Genomic DNA, 25,531 nt, shown 5'->3' on the forward strand with positions numbered 1-25,531 from the left:
CTTTTCTTATTTCAAAGCAGAACAACAGGATACCTCTGGGTAACAACAGCTATGTGTATATACAATGGAATAATGCTGATTTCCGTGACCCACAAACTAGCTTCAAAATCAACTCCTTAGTGAAACAGCAAAAATGTTCTATTCAGCAACAATATGCTAGAATAAGTACATAGCTTCCTAATGGGACTATGCTTATTTCAAAAGCAAGTTAGGATTAGGCTTGTCTCAGTTTTAGATTCATTGTTTACAGCACAGACCAAGTGCTCTTTTCCTTCATTAGCTTGTATTTATTAAAACTGAAAAACAAGACAAAAGAAAACATAGATAAGTCCTCTAAGTGTAGATACTTCAATCTGGGAGGTAATTGCTATTAGCAGACTCTTCGGCTGGAGTTCGTTGATAAAACAGAGGCAAATATGAGTTAAAACACGAGATTCAAGGCAGCAACATATGTCTCGTGCACTTTTTTTTGAGATACTCTTTGCTAGTTTATTGTATTTAAAAAATTGAAGGTTGTGCACTTTAAAGAAACTTGTGTATTGACCTCATTGAAATTGAATCGTAAATATTTGTACAAACATGATTTTGATAATGGTTCAAATTTATAATGGGATGTGCATAATACATTAAGTTCTGAACCTAATATACATAAAGTTAACTCGTCATTATTGATTTTAAAATGGAAATATAATATTGAGATTTTAAATTAGCTCAGCTGGCTGAAGTTACTATAGTGGCGTGGATCACACATACTAATCAGTGTTCTCTATTTAGAACCCACTAGGATTGCTATTGCTTCTGGGCTGGTCGTTGTTTGTCGGCTTTCCCTTAGGCAGAGCTAGGAAATATTTCAATGAAATAGGCATAATATTTTCATATTGAAATTTTAAGGTCAAAGTTAAAACTTGAATTTTTACTTCTTTGAGTTTACATTTGTCGCTGTTGCTTCTACTGAGAATCGTAGCCATATACTTATTTCCTCTATCGTATATGTATCCATCCTCTTCTATTCTCTCTGTGTTACCACACTTGCATTATAAGGTATGGATAATGAAAGAGTTTAAGAATTCTTTGGATTCACTTGTTGTTTTGGGGGGCACATCTCACCAGATATATATAGCTGAATTACTGTGTTTTGACATCATTTAGTTTGATTAAGTCACCAATGAAATAAAGAGACAACATAATTTTATTTTGCTTTTGATACTTAAGGATTTTTAAATTTCATTTAGAGATGGGGAAAGATGGGGGAGTGGCAAAGAGAGGGGAGAGAGAGAATCTTAAGCAGGCTTCATGCTGGGTTCAATCCCATAACCCTGAGATCGTGACCTGAGCCAAAATCCACTGAGCCACCCAGGCACCCCCTTAAGGATTATTTTTTGAAACCCATTTAATTTTGTTTCAGATTATGTAAAACATGTGCATGTTTCTAAAGGCAAAACTACAAATACATGATCTTCAGAGAAATGAAACTTCCATCTTGGTGTCCTCCCTTCCTTTTGAGTAAAAATTTTTTATTGGCTTGTAATTTTTTTTTTTTTGACCTTGGTGAGGGGGTGGTAGTCAGGAGGGCAAAGATTGTGTGTCCCTTTTTTTTTTTTTTTGTTTTCTTTTGTCTTCCAGGATTCTTTTTTTTTTTTTTTAAAGAATTTATTTATTTGACAGAGATAGAGACAGCCAGGGAGAGAGGGAACACAGCAGGGGGAGTGGGAGAGGAAGAAGCAGGCTCATAGCAGAAGAGCCTGATGTGGGGCTCGATCCCAGAACGCTGGGATCACGCCCTGAGCCGAAGGCAGACACTTAACCGCTGTGCCAACCAGGTGCCCCAAGTCTTCCAGGATTCTAAATGTCTTTGTCTGGCTCAGAGTTTTCACTCAATATTCCATGTGCCTGGGGCTTCTCTCCCTTTCCTCATCCCACCTTGTCTCCAGGACGCTGTGTTTTGGAGACCACCTACCCCATTGCTGTGCTCTGTACAGTCGGTGCCTTGGTCACCTGAGGATCCTTTTCCAATATTTCCATGCTTAGGGTGGACCTTCTGGGGATGATAGGGCTTAATTCCTTTTTCCCTTTTCCGTGCAATTTTTCTGAAATGCTCCTGTTCTGCAAAATGTTACGGGAGGAGAGTGAGAGACCGTTTTCTGGAAATTGAAATTTGTAGTGTTTCCCTGTATTCTTGCTACAGAATTTGTATGATTTTTTGGTTCTTTTTCTTGGTCTTTATGTATATAGTTCATGGGAGAATGTATAGAGAAAGGTACATTTAAGCAACTGCCATTAATTCGATTATCTGGAAATCATTTTTGAAATGTAAGTACTTTCTTACATAAAATCATCCTATGCATAGTTTTGCACTCTGCTTTTTTCATTTGATAGCTGATAATTATCTTGCAGAAAATTTAATAGGAATGTAAAGAGATTTTTCTCATTCTCTTTACAGCTACATTGTATTCCATTTTAAGTACGTGCCATAGTTTATTCGATATGTCAAGGACAGTTGGGTAGTTTCCAGTCTTTTACCACAAAGCTTTGTCTCAAGCAGAGGACGTTCCACATTTTGGACAGTATATCCTTGAGATACAACACCTCAAAGCGGTGTTACTGGGCCAAAGAACAAATTCATTGTGCTAGATATTGCGAAATACCCCTCCAATGGTGGGTCACTATTGTGCATTCCTCCAAGAGCATAGGACAGTATGGTTTCCTTACAGCCTGGCCAATAAGACATGTTATCTCCATGCAACAGCTCTTGTTGTTTCTCCTCCATTCATTTGAATTGCACAATAATCACTATTTTATAATTGCATAAATTCACATACGCCACTGACCTTTATGGCTTAAGAGATGTCTGCTTTAATTTTATTCTTATCAAAACACAAGGGAAATTCTACTCACTGAGTGTTCCGTGGATCTTTTTAATGACTATTATGAATTGTGTACTAAATCGTCATTTTGGGGGTTTGATCATATGACGAATTTTCAGTAATAATTTTGCAGTTGCTTTAAGGGCACTGGAAACATTTTTCCTTGATTTGACTGCCAATTGCTATGCACACTTCCCCAAGGCATGACCAGAACATTCTGAACAGTAACACATGCATCACCAAGAGGATACGAGGGGAAGATGCTTATTCATTTATTTCTTCCTTTCTTTAATACATGCTAATTGAGTGCCTCCAGCGATAAGCAAGGTGCTTAGAGTTCAGGGGGAAGTACTAGGGGCAAGTGGGGAATTGACTATAGAATGAACACATACAAAGGCCATTGTAAATTCAAGGAGCAAGAGCATCTCCAGATATCCATATGGCTACCTGGCGGGGAAGTATTCCAGGTAGAGGGGACAGTAAGTTTATGTGGTCTGACTTTCACGTACTAGCTAGAGCAAGAAGGCCAGTGTGCTGGAAAAGTGTTTGAACAAGGGGAAGAGTAGAGAAGTGCTCAGAAGTAATAAGGGCCTAATTGTGTAAAATTGGTCCTTGCATTCCTTTCAGAGAAGCCAAGGTCTGTACAAAGAATTAGTAGCAGAGATCTTTATGAAATCTTAAATTGCTAGTAAATCATGTACAATGAAAAGAAGACACAGCATCAAAATATCTGGGTTCAGAAAGGAAATTCAGCTCTCTCCTTAGTATCCATACCTGATTACTTCTACCCACCAGAAGGACCTTTGCTTTCATCTTTTTATTTACCTTTTCTTTCTATTTTGACATATTCTTGAGCCTTCCTGTCTTGTCATCTCTTCAAGATGTATTCCCTGTTTCTATTTCTCTTACTAAAATGCTTTTCTAAATTTTGTTGGTAGCAGAGATATTAAGCAGCATGTATAACTTTTTATCCCCATTTCCGAAAGCTTGTGAATCTGGAAGAGAGAGAGAGGGAGTGAGAGTGAGAGCAAGCGAGACTGAGCAAACTTTTCGTTACTTAAGCATTATAAAGTAGTAAATATACATCACATAGAAGAACACTGATAAATTTGTTTTAGGGGAGCCTTCAAATAGATACATTTATGTACACAGAAAGAACCATAAAGCCCCATTATCATAAGAAGGGTTTCTACTTTAGAGTCTCTGAAGTATTTTAGAGAATCAACTCACTAAAATTTTATATGCTTGTAAAAAATACAGTGTATAAAATTATTTAGTAATCATTCATAGTTTCAGATTGTTTTCCAAAGAGATGATATGGCATTGCTACATATTTATGCCCAAATAGAAAGTCTTTCAATACCCTTGGTCTTTGAGTGGCTGCCTAGCAAAGAAGATGGACTGTTTGGATATAGATTTAAGCCTCTGAAAAAGAAACAAGAAATTGGTCAGGACAGTTAATAAAGGAGATGTTCAATGAATGTTGAACAAGTGAATAAGAGGGTTTACTACCAATTCTTGCTATATATGCTCCGCGAAGCTTTCATTCTTGACCAGCTTTCCTGTTGGGCATATTTTTATTACCTTATTACTTTCTTCACAAAAGCAAGTTTTAAGTATTTTGCCCTTTCTGAGCAACAGGCTCAAATCTATTTCCTTTGCTTCAGTAGAGTGTTCTTTACACTGTTACAGATTAAGACCTTCTGCACTGAACCTGGCCCTGGAATTATGACCAATGGCACAGGTCAGATGCTTCCCTCCTTGCATTAAAACTCTGAGAAGCTGCCATTTCTTTGTAGCACCTACTGCAAAAGCTCTCGTATTGTGACAGTGTGTGATCATATCTTATATTTTCGGTAGATTCATTAAATTAGTAAATATGTGTTTAATATTGAATATGTTTCAAGAAGACTTGTTGGTGCTAAATACACAGAAGTGAGAGAAATAAGATCATCTCCTATATAGAGTTTATATTCCAAAGGCAATCAGAGAGGAAACACGGAAGTGAGAGAAGCAAAATGCAAGATTATTTGCAATAATGGGAAATGCTAAGAAGACAAGGAACCAGGTATTTGAAGAGTTAAAAGTGGTAGTGCATGGATAGGGCTTATAATTTAATAAGGCAGTAAGGAAAAAAGTATATCCAAAGGCAAATGAAGAATCTCAAATCCTCGAGGGGTGCCTGACTGTTCAGTCAGTAGAGCGTGCAACTCATGATCTTGGGGTTGTAATTTTGAGCCCCATGTTGGATGTGGAGATTACTTAAAGATAATTTTTTTTTTGTAAAGTGGCTCTCTTTAGAAAAAAAAAATTACTCTCAAAACCTTGAGATCAAAGACTCACTTTTTTCATAGTCTTCTCCATGAAATTTTAGCAGAGGTATGCTTGTCACAACTTCCTAGAATAAATTTAGAGGAGGTGCAGAATTATGGAAGAATATTTGAAGGAAGCAGAGATGGTTAGATGCATATAGACAATGGGAAGGAAAAGAGAAGGTTTACATAGCTGTCTTTAAGTAATTTAAAGTGTTGTTTTAGGAATTGTATTTCTTTAATATGTTGCTGGGAAGGAAAAATACTTCTATGTCTTCCTTGGTTCTTTGGCTGGTCTCATAATCAGATTAACAGGAGAAAAACTAATTTAATTATATATGTACGGGCCACAAGAATCTGAGACCCAAGGACAAGTAGGGAAATTGAAGCTTGTATGCCATCCTGAGCTAGGAAATGGGATTGAGGCCTGGGGCTTCTAAGAGGAGAGTAATTCACAATAAGAACAATGAGAAGAGCAGGTGTTTGGTATTAGATGTTCGTCCTGCCACACAGACAGATCATTGAGATAGAAGTGATCTCTGGTAATAGCTCTTTCTCAGAGCCAGGCCCCCTACCTAAATTCTTGTAGGTAGTTAAGGGAGAGGTAAAAGTTATTCTTGAGTCTGTTGACTCCTCATTGCTTTTAGCTCAAAATAACCCATATGCAAAAATGGCATATTTTGGGATCACATATTCTGCTCCCTTCAGTGTAAAACTAATAGGCAATGGGCAGAAATGATAGAAAAAATTGTTGAGTTTACATAAAATCAATGTCAGATGTCTAGTGCTAGAACTGACTCACCAAATTCAAACAGAGATTGGGACCGGCTGTCGGAGAATCTGTAAGAGGTCCCAACCCAGGGTGAGAGCCCCAGCACCAGTGAAGGTATTTCTTCACAAGTAGATTCCAAACATCCATCTTATGCTACGAATGAATGAATGAAGTTCTTGGTAAGCACATCAGCATAATATCGTCAAAAGCAAAACCAAAACAAAAGAGTTTTAGAAGTAAAATTCTAGACAACTGAAAGCAAACTTCGATTCTGTTTTCACAGAAGTGAAGTTACGTCACCAAAGGAGAGTTCATGTTCCTGACGTTCAGCAAGTCAATAAAACCTGAACAGACACCCAGCTTCTGCAAAGAAGAGAGAGAGAGAGAGAGAGAAGACAATTTAGTGGTGTGGTGCCACCAGGAGAATGGGGAGCTACTGCTCTAAAGTCCTGAACTCCCCAATGGCTTGCAAGTGAGAGTTTTTAAAAGCAAATTTAGGGGCGAGCGTCTCCTGTGAAGGTGGATGTCATTGACTGGAGGCCCATGAGGGTCATGTTAACAGATGTTACTTAATAACTTCTGGTGCCACTTTGCCTGGTCCCCTGGAGGTCTATTCCATCTCAAGAGACTGGAATCTGAGAAATATCCCTGTTCTACACTAGAGATTTTAGTGGTCTGATTAACTACTTGTACTACAGTTTCCTTTGAATGATAAGCAAGCATTCTTATCCTTTAAGGCTAGGTCAACATGTTCCTTGGCCAGTCAGCGGTGCCTGGGGGTGATATGACCTCTAGTGTTCACTCTTCCATCTGAACTACAAGATGGAGGCCAGCTTCAGTGAATTCTTCATTTGATAGACACATGTGGGAGCACATTTCTAAATCTCTTTTCCTGTCACACTCCATTGTATATTAGCTAACAAGTAGTACTTTTACACATTTAAATACTCTCTCATTTGTCTTCCTTAACTTTAGTCCCAGTAAGTCTCACTCATATTGAATTGTGTGAAGTATATTAGATCCAGAATAGAAGATCCAGTGTAAATTAACCATTTATCAACTCAGTATTCCTTAATTACATTGAAGTTTGACCTGTTATATCCTCATTTACTTCTTTCATTTCTAACATGGGAATTCCTTTAACTTGTGCTCTCCCATCATGTGTGACATTGAGGAGAACATGACACCCCACAATATGCCTTTTTGGCATAAGGATTATCTTGAGTTGATTATTTTTATGAAACTACAGACACAAAAGAAGGTCTGAAAACCACATGAATGTAACCCTTTTATAAGGGACATTTACATTTGTGATTTGGAAGGGTGTCCTCCTCTCTGTACCTGGAAGAGAAGAATAACTCTAAATCTCTAGAAACTCTTTATTAATGGAGACAACAAAGGCTTAAATCTGCATAACAACCTTACCCTCATTTACTGTTCCTTTCCTGGTCACCCCTACAACTTGCCTCCTGGTCCCTCCAACATCTTTTGTCTTTAGCTGGACATGGGATTTAAGGTGATGGCTTGGGCCACTGAAGGGAGTTACTCGTTTTTCCAGGGTCTCTCCCATGCACACAGGAGGTGTACATGTTATCAAACTTTGATTCTTTTTCTCCTGGTAATCTGTCTTTCATTATAGAGGGATCTCATCTAAGAACTTTAGAAAGGTAGAGGAAAAAGTTTTTTGTTTTTTGTTTTTCTCTTACTGCGTTCATCTTGTTGAAGTGGAAAGAATATGAGCTTTTCCTTTCAGACTGTGCTGTGCTTCTTAATGAAGTAGGACACATTTGGATCTTGGTTAATCACTAACTAGATGACACTGGGAAATTCCTTTAATGGAGCTGGGCTCATAAAATGATAAAATGAGGGTAATAATTTTTATCTTAGATTATTGCAAGTTTCTCATTTAAAGGAGGGCAGTTGAAACACTAGTACATAATGGCTGTCCCATAAATATTTTGTTTCTTTTTATGTGAATACAAACAGAACTGTCATAGAGAAAACCTATGTCCTTATAATATATTTAATATTTTATTTGGGGGAAGTTATTTTACTCCCCAAACTGTACATCCTTTCTCTCTACACATAGTGTAGATAAAAACTGCTATACTTAAGCAATTCAGTATAAGTGGATATATATGAAAGAATTTATAATCTATAAAATATTATAAAAATAACCTTTGGATAGTTAGGTAGAAAGAAAGGATACAGGAAAAGATAGATTTTTCTTTATAAAAAAGGTAATTTGGTGAGAATTATAATACATACTTCTTGTCTTTATTGATTTATTTGTTCATTCATTTTTAATTTATCAATATATTCTTTCAGGAGCATTTGTTAACATTTACTATGGGCCAGGGTCTACACATATGCCCTATTCATAATCAAATATTTTGCTATTATACTACTAATATAAATACTTCATGCTTTTGTTGATGGAGCAGAATTTTAATTGGCTATTTCTTCCAACCGTCATAATTTTTTTATGGCATGTTGTTGGAAAAGTTCCAACAGTGGAATTCAAATAGACTCTCATAATTTCTGATATTATTAAGGGAACTCAATTCGATATTTAACCTCAGAATGCTGCTTTTGGAACATAATTCTAAATGAGGTATGATTTAAAGAAGACTTTACAGGATGTCTATGAAAGATGCAAAAGACTAAATTGGTTTCTTACGCTATTCCTTAATGCTGGGTACCGCTTTGTTGATGTATAGCAGCGACGTAGCAGTAAAATTTCAAAACTATAAGGAGCAGTAAGCCACTGAGATGATTCATATAGAAAATTGCTTTTGAGTTTATTTTAAAATGCTTTATGTAAACTAGACCTTTATTGAAAGTTTATTTATGGTTTAAATGAGTTGCACAGGATTTTTTGTACCACTTTTATAAACTAATAATCATCACCACTGAGACGAGCTTGTTCAGAATGCATTACTCAGTTCTATTTCCAGGAGTCATGCCATTACAGGCAACTAGACTAGTTCTCTCCATTATTTGCCAATCTATTGAAGAAACTGTTTTCAATATTTGATAATAGGATTAATGGACTTTTAAAATTATGCCACAAAGAAAGGATACTGCTATTTCCTGCTAAGGATGAGGAGAAGGTAATAGTTAGGGTGGCTGGTGTAAAACAGCAACACAAGCTGATATTTATCACACAGGTCCTCTGACTTCCAGCATTTGTTACATTTTGAAGCTAAGAATTCAGAGCCAAAATAAATAACTGACATTTTAAAGAACAAACGGACTAAAATATTATTTCGAAAGAAATTTTTCTGCCATAAATTCCCTGGTAATTGGAGTTCCATAATTACAAATCTCTCTCCTGTGTCTCAAACGGACAGAGTGGGCAGTTGGTTAAGTTCTAACAGGATACTTGGAAGCCAGCAAAGAGGAAGTCAGGGTCAGCTCTCAGGAAAGGCAGAGACCTGTCCTGGCAGTACTCCAAAACAAAGCCGTAAGAAGCCAGATCAAACCAGATGGGCCCAAGATGGCAGGTGCCATGACAGGAAACCCTTGAGCAAATGCAGAAGAAAAAAACGCAAAACCCTGCTTCCTAGAAGTCCCCACCCCAAGTAATGAATGTTCCACTTCCTTGTTAACAACTGTCAATACAAGATTAGAAGCCTACACCCAAGTATTCACAGCTCTCTCCCTCTCTCTCTCTCTCTCTCAAGCTCACCCACTCTCACAACTGGAGAGTGCACTTGCCTTTAATAAACGGTCCTGCTTGTACTGCTCATCGACTGTGCTGAGCCTGTCCTTGAATTCCTTCTCTGGAGGAGACCAGGAGCCTTTGGAGACATCTTTGGGACAGGCTGAGTGAAGGCCTGGGGCCCAGGGTCTCCCCAGCTCACCTGGCAACAAAAATATTTCATTATTATGAATGACATATCCTAAAAGAGTGTTCAGTACTTAATGTTGAAGAGATAGACAATCAACCATGTAAATATACTCAAATACATATACACACATCATATATATTATTTATAATATATATTTTTATATATTTTATATATAATATTATATATGTGTGTGTGTATATATATATTTATAGTTGTACATGTGTACATGGTCTCACTGGTCTTGCAAAAGTGATGGCAATGAAAACGGGGTAGTAGGTAGTTCCCAAACCCATCCTTCTACAGGAACTTTAAAAAATCAAGCAAAAACTGTCAGAATCAACTTGTCTGGAAAGTAATCAAACCTATACAGGAACCAAGGAAATCAATGAATCAAGGAAAAGGCAACTCAAAAAGGGGAGGAAGGCTTTGTGACACAGGACTTGAGCCATCCCACCTGCTCCTGGACCAGCACTTGTCTTCAAGGCAGCAGCCCCATTTCCAGCGTGGGACCCTGACTCCTGGATCTGGGGCAGCAGAGCAACTCCACTCAAACGTACTTCTCTGGTCTTCCAGCTGGTCTGGGTGCTACCTGCAGGACTGACACGATGAACTTGCCTTTTTTGCCTAATGTGGAACTCAATCAGAGCAGGAAAACTGCAGACATTCCTCAGAAATGTTGCAAGGTACACGATCCCCCCACTGCTGCCTGAGGTAACCTGCCAGAGGAACCCTACACTTTCACCTCTGGCTGATTTCTATGCTCAGTGTGAACATGACATGGTAAGATATGAGACACAGTCCTCAGTGGGCTTGCTACTGTTGAAAGGGTGCCCAGCACTGCCAATGTGCCCAGATGAGGGGCGAGGGGGATGTGGATTGTCTTTCCAGTTTCTCTCTTTTTTTTTTCCATTCCCTCCCTCTGTCTCTTTCCCTTTCTCCCTCTTTCTTCCTTTATTTCTCTCTCTCTTTTCTTTCCTTCCTTTTTTCCTTTTCCTTTTCTTCTTCCCTTCCTTCCTTCCTTCCATCCTTCCTTCCTTCCCCTTCCTTCCTCTCTCTCTTTTTCGCTTTTGCTTCCCAGTAAGTATAACAAAGCAAATAATTATCCAAATTTTGGAATAAACTCACTTCATGTACTTTGTGCTATTTTATTCCTGAATGTTTTATGTTGCAATGTAGGCTTAGAAGTAGGTGAAGAGTGAGTCATATATATGAGCATAAAAATATATAAAAATGAAGACGAGGGAAAGCTGGCTACAGTTGTGCAGTAACTCAGCAGATAGGAGGAGAGTAAATGCAAGGCAAAACTCAGCAGATAGGAGGAGAGTAAATGCAAGGCAAAACTCAGCAAATAGGAGGAGAGTAAATGCAAGGCAAAACATGCTCAGAGGCAGATGCTGTCCCCCCAGGCCCACCATCCAGGGTTGCAGGCTCGCGGTAACATGTATGAAACCTGGACAAATACAGTGCCCCCATCAGTGCATTACCAGAGCAGAAACTTCTCTCCTGCAAAAACTCAGAGATATTCCCTTCCCTTATGACATTCCATAAGATAAGGAAGGGATTAATGTCATTCTTACTTCTTTAAATAGTCATATTTCAAGTTTTACTTTGCCTGTAGAGTTTTACAAACACTTTGCAATGTCTCATTAATAAAACTAAATTTTAGTGTCATAATTATTATTTTTTTTAAAGATTTTTTTTTATTTATTTATTTGACAGAGATAGAGACAGCCAGCGAGAGAGGGAACACAAGCAGGGGGAGTGGGAGAGGAAGAAGCAGACTCACAGTGGAGGAGCCTGACGTGGGGCTCGATCCCATAGCGTCGGGATCACGCCCTGAGCCGAAGGCAGACGCCTAACCGCTGTGCCACCCAGGTGCCCCTAGTGTCATAATTATTATTACTAATTAATAATCACTAGGTATAAAATGCAGAGATGCCACTTAACTATATTGAAATTAAAAAAAAAAAAAAGATATTCCAGGCACGTACTAATGCTCTAATAGTCCTACATAGACCATATTGAATGCACTTTTAACCAAAATACTTTCATTAAATAAATTTTAACCATTAATGGAAGTTTTTATTAATTATGAAGAAATTTTACATGTCAACCAAGTAAACATTGAATTTTGTTACTTCATGTGATGTTAAGAAAAATCAGAATTGCCAGATACACCGAGGTATCTATTTTTCTTCCTCATGCATCATTATAAATTTTTAAATAAAAATAAATTAATTTAGTTTGGGGTAAAATGGTAAAGTACTTAAAACACTTTTATCAAATAGTAATTTTAACTTAACCATACTGGAAAAAAGGAAGTAACCTTTCATTTACTAAGTCCCTTTTTATTGTGTGCACGATCTTTTTGATAATATAACCAAGAAATTGCTGAGAACTACTAGCATGTGCATTCCTGACTGAAGGGTGGTCCTGCACAACAAATGCAAGGCTGCGATTTTCATAGCTTCTAAAATCAACAATCTAAGTTCATATTGGGTCAATCTTTGGTGAAGGAAAAGAACATGCCAAGGTCAGAGGAAATTCTCAGAGGAGAACGTTGATAGAGATTAATTTATGAGGAAGATTAATGGGATAGTACAGAAAAAGAAATGACCACGAAAAATAAGGATCTATGCTTTAGAAATAGTCATCTACGGGCGCCTGGGTGGCACGGCGGTTAACCATCTGCCTTCGGCTCAGGGCGTGATCCTGGCGTTGTGGGATAGAGCCCCATATCAGGCTCCTCCGCTATGAGCCTGCTTCTTCCTCTCCTACTCCCCCTGCCTGTGTTCCCTCTCTCGCTGGCTGTCTCTATCTCTGTCAAATAAATAAATAAAATCTTTAATAAAAAAAAAAAAGAAATAGTCATCTAAGATAACAGGTGCATTTTACCATGATCTCTTATTCAAACTCATTGGTTTAATTATTATTAGGTGTTAATAGTTCAGCAATTATATTTGGATTTATTTGACTTTAATATTAATTATGGGACCCTAATACTAACACATAGCAATAAAGTAAGCAAGAGACATTAAGGCCAAATTGGGTCTTCCAGTGTACCATTGCAATTGCATACCATTGGCAATTAATAATAATTAAGGCTACATTGTAGCATGACAGTGAGAGTGCGAGGTTATTATATTATTAGTATTTTTAAATTTCTTGTGTGCGTGGTGCCAGCTGGATAGAGAGACTTGCTGGGGGTTATCCTGCCTCAGATCATTGATCTTGGTCTAGAGGTTTGTGAAACAAAGGTGGCAGGCTGAGTTCACTGTCCAGGAAATTGGAGCAGGGCAGGGGCTGAAAGATGGCCTAACAAGTCTGGAAACACTGCCACCAAAGATGGTAAACCAGTGGTTGACATCCATGGCCCTGAGCTCACTGTAGGAATCTAGAGCTGTTGCAATGTGCAAATCCAGATGTCCACGTAACACCGTGTGCAGGTTGAATAAATAGTACTAGCCGTTTAATACTCAACAGGTGTCTATTGATTTCCTACTCTGCTCTAGGTGCTGGAGTTATAGGATGGGCGGAAGTGTGTTGTGCATCCATCTCTGGTCTGTCTGGAAAGGCGTGAGGACTCCACATTCACAAAAATAAAGTTCGATGGGCATCTGGCTGTACACCATTCTCGTCTCTCCTCCTCTTTCCATATCTAGACTTTTCTCCTCCCCCACCCTGTCTTGCTCCATATGCCACCTCATGCACGGTTACCATTATTGTCGACTATACAAGGTCACAGGCACCTCCTCAAACACAGTTGTTCCTTCCGCTGTTTCCAGGAAGTGGGTCGGTTCTCAGAATCTTGAGCGCAACATCTGTAATATAAGTACCATTCTCTTGCCTATAATAACTGCTCTTCATAGCAAAACTTCAGCGAGTTGTTATTGAAAATAACAACAACAAACTCTTCACATGAGGATGAAGACAGAAAGAAGACAGGTGAGGCTATCATGGGTGTCTGCATATGTCCAGGCTCCTCAAAGTGTATATACTGCAATATGGGAAATTCATTGTATATCAATTACACGTCAGTAAAGCTGTTAAAAATAAATTAATTTGTAAAAAAGAACACAAGGGAAAGAAAGGTAATAATTTCCAAATATATGTAGATTCGCTTTAATGTCAAAATATTTTAAGGGTTAATTTATCCATTTAGCAAATGCTTATTGAGCTCCTTTTATGTACCAGACTATTTGGTATTTTCAGGCCATTTGCTCCATCAATGAACACAAAACTACAGTAATCATGTGAGAGACTCATGCTTTTTTAAAAAAATCATCTAAAATGCATGTCCTTGTGAAATAGTAAGATAAGTGGATCAGAATACACCTACAAAGGTTTATTGGTGTGGCTTGTAAGAATGAAAAATAAGAAAGTAACCCAAATATTCAATAATAAAAGTGTGATTAAATTTATAATGGGACACAATGACACACTACGGGGCTATCAAAATTTTGATGTAGATATATAATTATTGAAGTGGGGGAAAAAACCTATAATACTGGTAAGAAAAAAACCCACATTGAATACATTATGTAGTGTCAAGCACTTTTCATTAAAAAGTGAACTAATTTTTAAGTAATTTTTCTTCATTATTCACTGCCAGCAATTTTCTTTTCTTAGGTACTGATTCCTTTTTCTAATGACCTTTCATGGCACCCATGCCTTCCTCGACCTTGTTCATTACCTAGCGACACATAAGAAACTATTATTGTGAAAATGATTGTTTTTAGTAAATGAAATCTGGTTTAATAACCACTGTGTACATGAAAAAATGTAATTTAGATGAGTGACAGACGCATAGTTTGTCAGTACTCAAATCCACATTCACAAATTAAAAGCCTCAAATGGGGTTGTCTTTGTTCTGTACTCATTTCATTCCTTTATGTGATACTTTTAGATAATTTTTTGTCTTAATTTACCTGATTCTTCTGATTGTCCCAGGTTCCTTAAGCAAATTAATGATCTTAAATTGTCAAATTCCAGCCTAATTCCAAACTCCTGCTTAAAAACTGCTTTTTCTATAAACACTAACGTTTCTAATGCAACCAAACTCTCCCTGGCCCACTGCAAAGAAATAATAATTTATTTAGGTCTTACTTTTTTGTGTGTGTATTGAGTTTCCCATCCTGAGGGTCATATCCTGGTTTCCAATGACTGTCTCTTGCCTGATCTGTTTTCTCTGATCATTTGGAAATATTTGTCCTGCTACTCTTGATCCACAAAACCTGGGTTTTTCTCTTCTTTCAAATCAAAGTGTCATTTTAACACTGCTCTTAAAGCTATTTTATATTCAGTGGTCCCAAACACATCAGTGAGCATCTTATTGTCTGATCTTATAGCACTTCAAAGACTAATTTAACCAACACATGCCCATTGAAAAAAGGCCTGGCGCTGTGCTTTTATGAAACACCTAGGCTTTATCTGCATGTTTCTCATTCCAGTTGGTTAACCAATTTTCTGAGGGACCCACAATAATCTGAGGGCAGAAAGTTTGTACTAGGGTATTATGAAATTCCTTCGATATTAGTGTTTCTGTAGAACATTAAATAAAAATTGGGGAAAAAAATAACACTGGGTAGGCAATGGTATGATGGCATTAATAAGTTGATGCCGAGACCTTCTTATACACAGGAGGAGAGAATGGGGTGGAAAACATGGAGCGATATTGGCCTATTTCTACAGAAATTGGCCTTACATTTCAACACAAACAGTAACAACATCAACAGTGTCAGCAGCAGCTTTATATCTTGATTTCAGCATCAACTTGCAAATTCACAGCTCCCAGATTAGTCATTAAAGGGCAATGAAGGGTCTTACCTTTCAAAGTTTGTAGTTTTTATCTTAAGGTGAGATAATCTGGAAATAGTTGGAATGAAATAAAATAAATAACATCCATATCAAAAATTTTCTATATGGGGTGCCTGGGTGGCACAGCGGTTAAGCGTCTGCCTTCGGCTCAGGGCGTGATCCCGGCATTATGGGATCGAGCCCCACATGAGGCTCCTCCGCTATGAAACTGCTTCTTCCTCTCCCACTCCCCCTGCTTGTGTTCCCTCTCTCGCTGGCTGTCTCTATCTCTGTCGAATAAACAAAAAATTTTCTGTATAGCCTGAGAGCAAACTGTCCTTCTCGATCTTATCCTACAGACACTGCCTTTGTTAGGACAATGAACTTCAGGATACAGGGCTCTAACTAAATCATGCAAGGCATAGCAGGTAACCAGTTATTCCTAACGGTGTGTAAATATATCAATAAGTTTATATTAAAGACACCAGTTAGAAAAAGAATTTAGAAGTTATGGTTCGGTTTGGCTACTGATGTAATCCATTGGGATGGAGAAGGATTTGTTAAATCATAGAGTAACACTATAATGGAGAGGTGCCATGGTCTAGTGGGAAAGTGCTAGCCTGGGGCTCTTCAGCAAAAAGCATTGATTCAGCACCTAATTTCAGGTGGCATTATATAGCGAGGCCAAAACCCAGTCTTTGGTTCTGGCTTACACCAAAGTATAACCTTGTGTGGAGCTATTTAAACCATACATATTACAGTTTTCTGAAAAAAATTAGAAGGATACTATTTGATATGTCTTATGTAATTTATGCTCCTGAAAATAAAATAACTTGATATTGCAAAAGAGACAAAAATTAACGCTATGAAAACTTACCCATTACCTCATATGTAGTTATTTATAATAAAATGACACATATAAGGGAAGTCACTTTTTTGGTGATTATTTCTAAATAACTTATTACTTACAAATTCCTTTATTCACCTTTGAAGAAATTGTGCTTTCAGATGGATATTACATTGACAAAATCAAGGGTTTTCAAAAAGATTAACAGCAACATTTTCTCAATCTGTAAATTTCAAAGACAGATTCCACATTCATTTCTGAAAGAGCATGCTTTATAGTTGTGACATTAAAGTAGAAAAAAAATCTTTAGAACATTTTAGGGTGTATTAACTTTTGAGGTTAAGGCAGCTCCAATTCAAAAAGTTTTAAATAATTTGAATCAGGTGAATTTACCTTGTACAATAACCTCAAAAATCAAGTGAAATTTGTTAAGTAATACGATTAACCCATTGCAAAGTGGTTCAAATGAATCCAATTTTAGTAAGAAAAGAAAATACAAAGTAAAATTCTTTTCTTTTGATGGTCATGTCTTTGTGACCGTAGTACTGGGTCATTTAAACTAACAGCAACTAAAAGAGAAAAGTAAGAGAGCACAATTCTTTAAAATAATGGAAAAAGCTGTGGTTTTACATTGGATTTTATATTAGGGATACTTTAGTCAAAGTTCACTTTGAAGGTAATGGGGGATAAACTAATTTTCCATAGAGGTCTGGCCATGTGAAATCATAACATATGAGAGTCGCAATTTTAAATTTACTGAAGCACAACCACGGAGTGTAATTTCAAATATGAACCATTGCAGAGATCAGGAAAGATGGAGAGAATGAGCAATAGTAGAATGATAGAAGACTCTACAGATAGGGAGGGAGGTGAGAGAATATCACCCTGCTTGACATTGAACTGATACTCTTTTATATTAATTTTCAGCTCCATGGTTTTGGTAAATGTTCTCAAAAGCTACTGAGTAGCAGGAACCCAACAGAAGTCAAGTTGTAGCTGTTAGCTCACTCAAAATAACAGAACATGTTCTTTTCGCTTTTTACAGGGCATTTTCATTTCTAAAATGTACACCTTTTCAAGTCTGGAACTAAATCTTTCCTTTTTTTAGTTTGCCACCACGCCAATAAGAGTGCTTTGCAAAAAAATAGGCCCCGCTAACTAGAATTGAATCAAATTTCCTACTCATTTAGATTACATTAAATTAATCCAATTTTATGTTTCAGAACAATGGAGCATAACCATTTCCATATTTACTACTTAAGTTGAAAGAGAAAATTGAGAGTTTTTGGGGAAAAAAAACATAATTGTGTGCTTCTCTTAAAAGTATTTAGAAAATTAGGAGAGTGACTATAAATCTGCCATTAACAAATTTAAACAAGGATATTTACATTCCCTTAGTTACTAATTTTTGACATAGAGGAACAATTTCACGATAATATTTTGTTGAATTGGTTTCAGTCATCAATAGCGGTGATACGTATGGGCTAAACAAAGCTTTTGACATATAGGATCTCATTTAACCTTCACTTTCATACTATGAGAAAAGAATCATTGCCACCAGCTTAGTACGAGCCTTTGAGAGTGAGATAGATGCATCCAGTTTTGAAAATTGAAGGAAATGGTCAACTGGACCTGTTCTCAGCTGATTCACTACCAAGCAAATAAATGGTAGTGTAACATATGCATCCAAAATTAAGAATATACTCGTAAGTAGATAAGAGTCCCAGATGTTTTAGCCCGCCCAGAGGCCTGTCCTAAGTTTGGCAGTGTAGACAGAATGGTAATGGTCTTGCAGTACAGTGAGGTTCCAGGGCTGCTGGACAGCCCCCACCCACACTCAAGAATCTACTTTACTATCCTATTTTTGGGTCAGAGTTTCATTCTTCTCTTTTCAATTGTTTTCTACCACATTGAGTCTACAGCAGTCTTGGCCTTGACCTACTACAGAGAAGTTAAGAAATGGAGATGCTGGGCTGGCTAGTTGGCAGGGCGTCCGACTCTTGATCTCAGGATTACGAGTTCAAGCCCCAAGTTGGGCATAGAGATTACTTTAAAAAAATTGTTAAATAATTTGGCATCAGTCAACATTTGAGGGATGATTTGAGTTAGTATCTGTCTGGCTCCTATCCCTCAATTCCGTCTGTATTGATTCCAAATGTATGTCTTTTCCCTTGTTTTCTGCATTGATTTAAAGTTTCAGTTAAAAAAAAAGGCAATCCCATGACAACAAATGTGACCAAAATAATCCAAATATATTATTTATTATATATAACATATGAAACATAAAATATTGGAAATATCTACATTAATCAATTGTTTAGTCTTAATGGTGTTGCCATGTTAATAATTGTAGTTTGTTTTTTACCATTGCAAGCTATACGTTATAGCTATCAGGACTGCATGTTATTCTTCAGAGGAAAGGAAAAATCTCACAGAGGACTAAAGCTGAAATGCATCGTGAAATGAATTAAACTTCTCATAATTAGCAATTTTTTCTGGTCTTATTTTCTTATTTTTTTCAAGATTTTACATATTTATTTGAGAGAGAGAGAGTGGATTGTAGGGGGCAGAGGGAGAGGGAAAAGCAGGCTCCCCACTGAGCAGGGAGCCTGATGTGGAACTCTATCCTAGGACCCTGGGATCATGACCTGAGCTGAAGGCAGACGCTTAACTGACTGAGCCCCCAGGCACTCTAGACTTATTTTCTTATCATAATCTTTTAAAAATGTTTTTTCAATATTATTGTCACATGTCCCATCTCTCTCTTTCCCTGATTCTGGTTTTTTTGAGTACCACTACACATATAAAATATATTAAGTTTCTTGACTAAAGAGCAGATTTTCACAATTATTTTTATCTTTTCTGTTCTTTGTGCAAGGTGTATATTTTCATAAATTAAGAGAAATTATTAGGACATATTAAGTTGTACAAACTCGAAAATCTCAGAGTTGTTCTTATTTTATGAACATACAGAAAGGATGCAAACAAGAACTCAAGTAATATTGTAAGATACATGTGAATAGCATTTGACAGAGATGTAAATATACACAACTGTAGAGATGTGGGTGCCTAGATACGTGAACTTCATAAAAGCTCACCAGTGGTTTTAAATATACTGTAAATGAAATAGCTTAAAATCATTTATTGAGCTCCCTTTGTATGTAAAACACTAAAGCAGATATCAAGTTATTCCTTTTTGAAGACATTCTAGTTTCTTTACGAAAAATAAAAACTTCAGGAAATGAAATGAGACCAATCAGAAAATAAAATAGCTGACATCTGAGATCTGATAAGAGTCTCGATCACTGGAATCCAAAGACAAGTTCATGTCTGTCTGGGTAACATTCCAGACACATTGGTCAATGTATGTAATTGTCTACTTCGCAAGCTCAATATGAAATATGGAAGTATTTGAAGATTAGCATTAAAATTCTCCTAATACATACTTCTTTCAAAATGATGTTCAAAATTCATCCCATGCAGGATGCCTTCCTGACACTTTTGGCAGGCAGAATCATCTTTGCTTCTTCAAAAGTTGCTGCCGAGGGATGTATTTTCTTTTCAAATTTACATGAAATCTTTATAAAAAAAAAAAGGAAATAAAAACAGTGAGTGAATAAATACAGATAAGAAAACAACAACAACAACAACTCTGAAATTATTTGTTGAGACTTTCTATTGGGGCTCTTTTCTGGGGATATAGATGTGTATATCCATTCACACACACATATGAATATACAGAAACTTGGCTTTCTTTCATTCACACTATAAACTTTGGAAGGGTGGTGATGGGTAGGAGAATGTGTCCACAGAGCATCATGTTGTCATAACAGAGGTTTATTTGTATCAAGTCAAAGAGAGACTAGAACCTCACTTTGATCCGCTCAATAAACATGTAAATTGCATGTAACTTAGCTACACACCCATAGTAAACGAAACTTCAGAGATTTCCCGATGGGTAGCAGCTGACATCTCTCCCCCACTCATGGCTTATCCCTGATGTGAGGCAAGGTTCAAAGAGATGGTGAATACAATTAATGCCAATTTGGAAAAAAGACTTTAAGGAAAAAGCTTTTGTTTGATGAAGGACTTGGGGCTCAGTGGAATGTGGAGTCTACTTGGAATCACAACTTTTGATCAACAAAACCACAGAAAAAAAGACATTTTTCAGAACACTTCATCATTGAAGTTTGTCATTTTAAGCCAAGAGATCAGGAAATGTGTCAATAGAATGACATTTGAGAAGTCCTGAGGAGGTAAAGAAACAGCCATACGACACCCTGTGATTTCCAATTTTCTTCGGTAAAACAAATAAACGGACGTTCAACTGATAGTAGTATACATAACAACCTAATAAATGGAGGGATTGACAAAAAATTCCTATCTTTATTTTATAAATGAACTATCAGAAATGTTAGTATTTACAAGGGGAATGTTGGGGGCAAAACACATTAAATTTCCTTATATTCTTTCAGGGCAACAAATGCAGTCCCACTTCCATGGAGAATAAACACACTTTTCTTTAAGAGAAGGAAGATCTAAGATCATTACCTAAGACACTGAGGAATAGTCCAGTGAACTAAAGCTGAGTGAGTGGAATTAGAAGACTCAAATGGACTATATGGGCAAAAACACACATCAGGTTTAAATAGGTACGGTTCACAGAAGTTTCAAAAAAAAAGGGAAGGATGGGGCACCTGCGTGGCTCAGTTGGTTAAGCATCTGCCTCAGCTCAGGTCATGATCCCGGGGTTCAGCTCAGCAAGAGAGTCTGCCTCTCCCTCTCCTTCTGCCCCTCCCCCCCAACTCATTCTCTCTTATCCTCAAAGTCTTTTAAAAAAGGGAAGAATTTTAAAGCACTATATAGAATTACTTTATGATAAAACCTTAGTTCTTTTTTCTCTTTTTTTGCAGAACATGAAATATTACCTTAAAACAATGTTTCATTCCTCTACGGAAGTCTGATTTTTCTTCTAGATTTGTCTTCCAATAATTCATCATTTGAAGGTGACAAAAATGTTTAATTTGTTTCTATTATACCAATATTTTATTTTCAGAGGCTGTATCTATTAAAGTTCTTTGATTTTTAAATGGTTTAGTCTTAAAAATATCAGCCACTCGCTTTAGATGGAATTTAATAAACTACCTATGTTTGCCCTGGGGAAAGATCCTTATATCAATGAATGCCTTTAATGGTGTGTAGACGGTTTCTGCAAGCCATTTAGAACACATCGATGTTAATCATTTCTGATGTTAAATTTACTTTAGGTCTATAACAGAGGAACTCAACTCCAAAAACTGTATGAGCTTGCATATGATAACTGGCTTAAAGGCACTGATGTCATCCAAAAAATTAGAATCATTACATTGAAAAGTGAAAATGGTAAAGTAAATTAAAAAGCAACGTTTAGCTTCTAACTTGTTTGAATGTTGACAACAGAGTTGGAAAGAGATAAAGCAAGAGTAGCATTATGTGTTCACAGCCAGGGGGTCTAGCAGAGTTGGGGTGAGGAGTAATAGAAATAGGGTTTGAGGGGCGCCTGGGTAGCACAGTAGTTAAGCGTCTGCCTTTGGCTCAGGGTGTAACCCCGGCGTTATGGGATCGAGACCCACATGAGGCTCCTCCGCTATGAGCCTGCTTCTTCCTCTCCCACTCCCCATGCTTGTGTTCCCTCTCTCGCTGGCTGTCTCTATCTCTGTCAAATAAACAAATAAAATCTTTAAAAAAAAAAAAGAAATAGGGTTTGATTTGCAAGGAGTTCTGGAACTGGAGATGTGCAGAAGGGTAGGTAATGGCCAGTATACGTGTCATGTGGGGGCCCTTTTCTCATCTACATGCAGAAGCTACAGGAAGCAGAGGTCATAGCTACTAATGTTTTGCCATTCAGGAGAACCCACAGGACCACAAGTGCAGAGAAGCAAACCTGTTTACATTTACATTTTTGCATATATTTATAATGTCCAAATATATTTAGATAATAGTACGTGTTCATAATTTACAGAGTAATAAATGTACAGATAATCAGTAGACACATGCTTATCTACTTATTTTGTATATTTACGTGATCACAAAGAGTTAGGAGATTCACCAGGATACTCTAAAGTCAAGTCTCTTGGAAAAACAAAATTAGATTTAAACATCTGTTGGATTCAGCCCATAAACAGAATCTTATGACTACCCTGTCTAGGATTTTCTGTATCTCATTCCCAATACCCAGCTACTTACAGCAGCTCTCTTAGTCCTTGACTGGTAAAAGTAATACTTGTAACTACCATCTGCACGTGATTTGATGATGACAATCCCCCAGTTTTTAAAAATTTTGTTAAAGTAGATAAAATTTAAAAAAATTAAACTTGGGGAAAAAACTCCAGGAAATAAAGACCTCTTCTCTTCTGGGGGTGTTTCCTCAGCTGCTTTATAGAAATTCTTCTTCCAAGTTTATGTATTCCTAGGACAACTGTACTTTAAAAATTCTACAATTTATCTTCTGGAAGAAATGCCCATGGGAACCTGGATCCTTGCAGAGCCCGCAGCTCTCAGACCCCAGGATGAGGTGCCCCCAGATGTGATATCCTCATCACGGCCACATCATAGCACCATTTACCCTCTTTTTGTGGGGTGAAGATCTCATCAAATCAGTCCTTTGCTCTGCATGGTGACTTTGTGTTCTCAATTTCTATGCCCTTTTAGTCATCATCTCTACACTCAAGGCGCATGTCCGAGAATTCAATTCTGTCATTATTTTATAAGTACAGTAAAAATATTCTTTTATTGTACTCTCCAGATTTAAGTGCCTTTTCTGACACTGTGTCGGTCCAGCTGCTACTTGGCCTTCCCTAGACATATTTTGCATAGATAATGCATTTGCATTTTGAGAGTCATCTGTTATTTTGATTCTCCCTTCCATAGCAATTTGTTTGATTTCTTGTCTAGTAAAATCATTCTCATCAGAGCTCTTTTTCTTCCAGTTCCTGCATTATTTTACTAGCAATGAAAATTTGCTATTGAGACATCTTGTCACCCTTAGGACAAAAAATGGCTGTGGATTTTTAGGCAGCAGTAGATCAATCATTCTTCCATTTACCAGCATGGAAACCAATTTGACAGAGATGTAATGTGAGAATATGCCTTGGCTTTTTGAGTTATTACAGCATAATGCCATGTGTAACTGATGCTATTTTTTACATAACAAATTATTTTTATACATTTTTATAATTCATATGACTTAAGAAAGCATGACATTAACAAAGATAAGATACATTTTATGTATCCTAACAAGTTAAAAAAAAAAAAGAGGAAGGACGGATAAAGTCAGTGAAATACAGGAAGAAAGAAAAATAAGAGAGAAAATGTAATGAAAGAAACAATAAAAGTGTTGCTGTAGTAATTTTATGGTTGGCATGGCCATCATTCCTGTGTGTCAAGACAATATGTTTGTGGACCCATTGTGGAACCAGATATTGAGTTTAGAATTGTGTGTAGGGGCGCCTGGGTGGCACAGTGGTTAAGTGTCTGCCTTCCGCTCAGGGTGTGATCCCGGCGTTATGGGATCGAGCCCCACATCAGGCTCTTCCGCTATGAGCCTGCTTCTTCCTCTCCCACTCCCCCTGCTTGTGTTCCCTCTCTCGCTGGCTGTCTCTATCTTTGTCAAAAAAATAAATAAAATCTTTAAAAAAAAAATAGAGTTCACAACATCATTACTAGATAAAAAGGAAATAATGATAGTCAATTTGAGCAGAGGATATAAAAATTCTAAATGTGTACGTACCTCATAAGAGAGCTTCAAAATGCACGAAGGAAAACCTTCAGACATAAAAGAAGCAACAGACAAATGCACAGTTGGACATTTGTATATGACACCCTCAGTAACTGATAGAAAAGTTGGAACTAGATAAGTAGAGCTATAGAATATTATAAAACCACTATCAAGGAATTTGGCATAATTGACATTTCTGCATTCTACTGCAGGATGTCTGGTGTTTTTATCTGCACACGGTGCTCTCACTATGAGAGACTATATGCTTGGATACAAAACATGTCTCAATAAATTTCAATGGATTCAAATAATGCACATGTTCTCTGACCACAGTGGAATTAAATTAAAAGCCAATAACAATAATAACACAACAATAATAATATCAATAATAAATCGATAAAATTTCCATATATTTTTAAATAACCAAAAGATTCTAAATAATGAATGGATCATCAGCAGTGTCATGGGGGACATAAGCATATTTCAAAAGGAAATGGAAGAAAAGACAATGTAGCAAAATTCTAGAATAAAACTAAAGCAATAAATAAAAGGGGAATTTATAGCTTTACATGTTTGTATTAGAAAAAGAAGAAAGATGGGGCGCCTGGGTGGCACAGCGGTTAAGCGTCTGCCTTCGGCTCAGGGCGTGATCCCGGCGTTATGGGATCGAGCCCCACATCAGGCTTCTCCGCTGTGGGCCTGCTTCTTCCTCTCCCACTCCCCCTGCTTGTGTTCCCTCTCTCGCTGGCTGTCTCTATCCTTGACGAATAAATAAATAAAATTAAAAAAAAAATTAAAAAAAAAAAGAAAAAGAAGAAAGATGTAAAATTGTCTAAGATCCCAATTTAATAATTAGAATAATAAACAGTTATTTAAACCCAAAACAAATATGCAATGCAAGATAATCAAAGTGAATGCTGTAAATAATGATAAACAAAAGGAAAAACAAAAATTAACAAAGTGAAAACTTCATTTTATAAAAAAAATATAAAATTCATAAACTGTTAGAAACACTGATGAAATAAAAGACAGAGACAGTATAAATTGCCAGTATCTGGAATGAAAGTGAGAAATAAATCACTGCAAATACTAACAGAAAGTAAGAGAATTTTTATGGGACTATTATGATCTACCTATAAATTTAAAAACTTGGAAGAATAAGATAAATTACTTAAATTCCTTATTAATACAACTATAAAGTTGACACAATAAAAAATGCAAAATCTTAAAACACTTAAGTCTATTAAAGAAATGGAAATCATCACCAAATATTTTCCTACAAAAAAAAAAGTGAGAAGCTGGTAGGAAAAACAAAATATTGTGGGGAAAA

Source organism: Ailuropoda melanoleuca, chromosome 7 (genome assembly GCF_002007445.2).
Source record: "Ailuropoda melanoleuca isolate Jingjing chromosome 7, ASM200744v2, whole genome shotgun sequence".
NCBI classification, from domain to species: domain Eukaryota; kingdom Metazoa; phylum Chordata; class Mammalia; order Carnivora; family Ursidae; genus Ailuropoda; species Ailuropoda melanoleuca.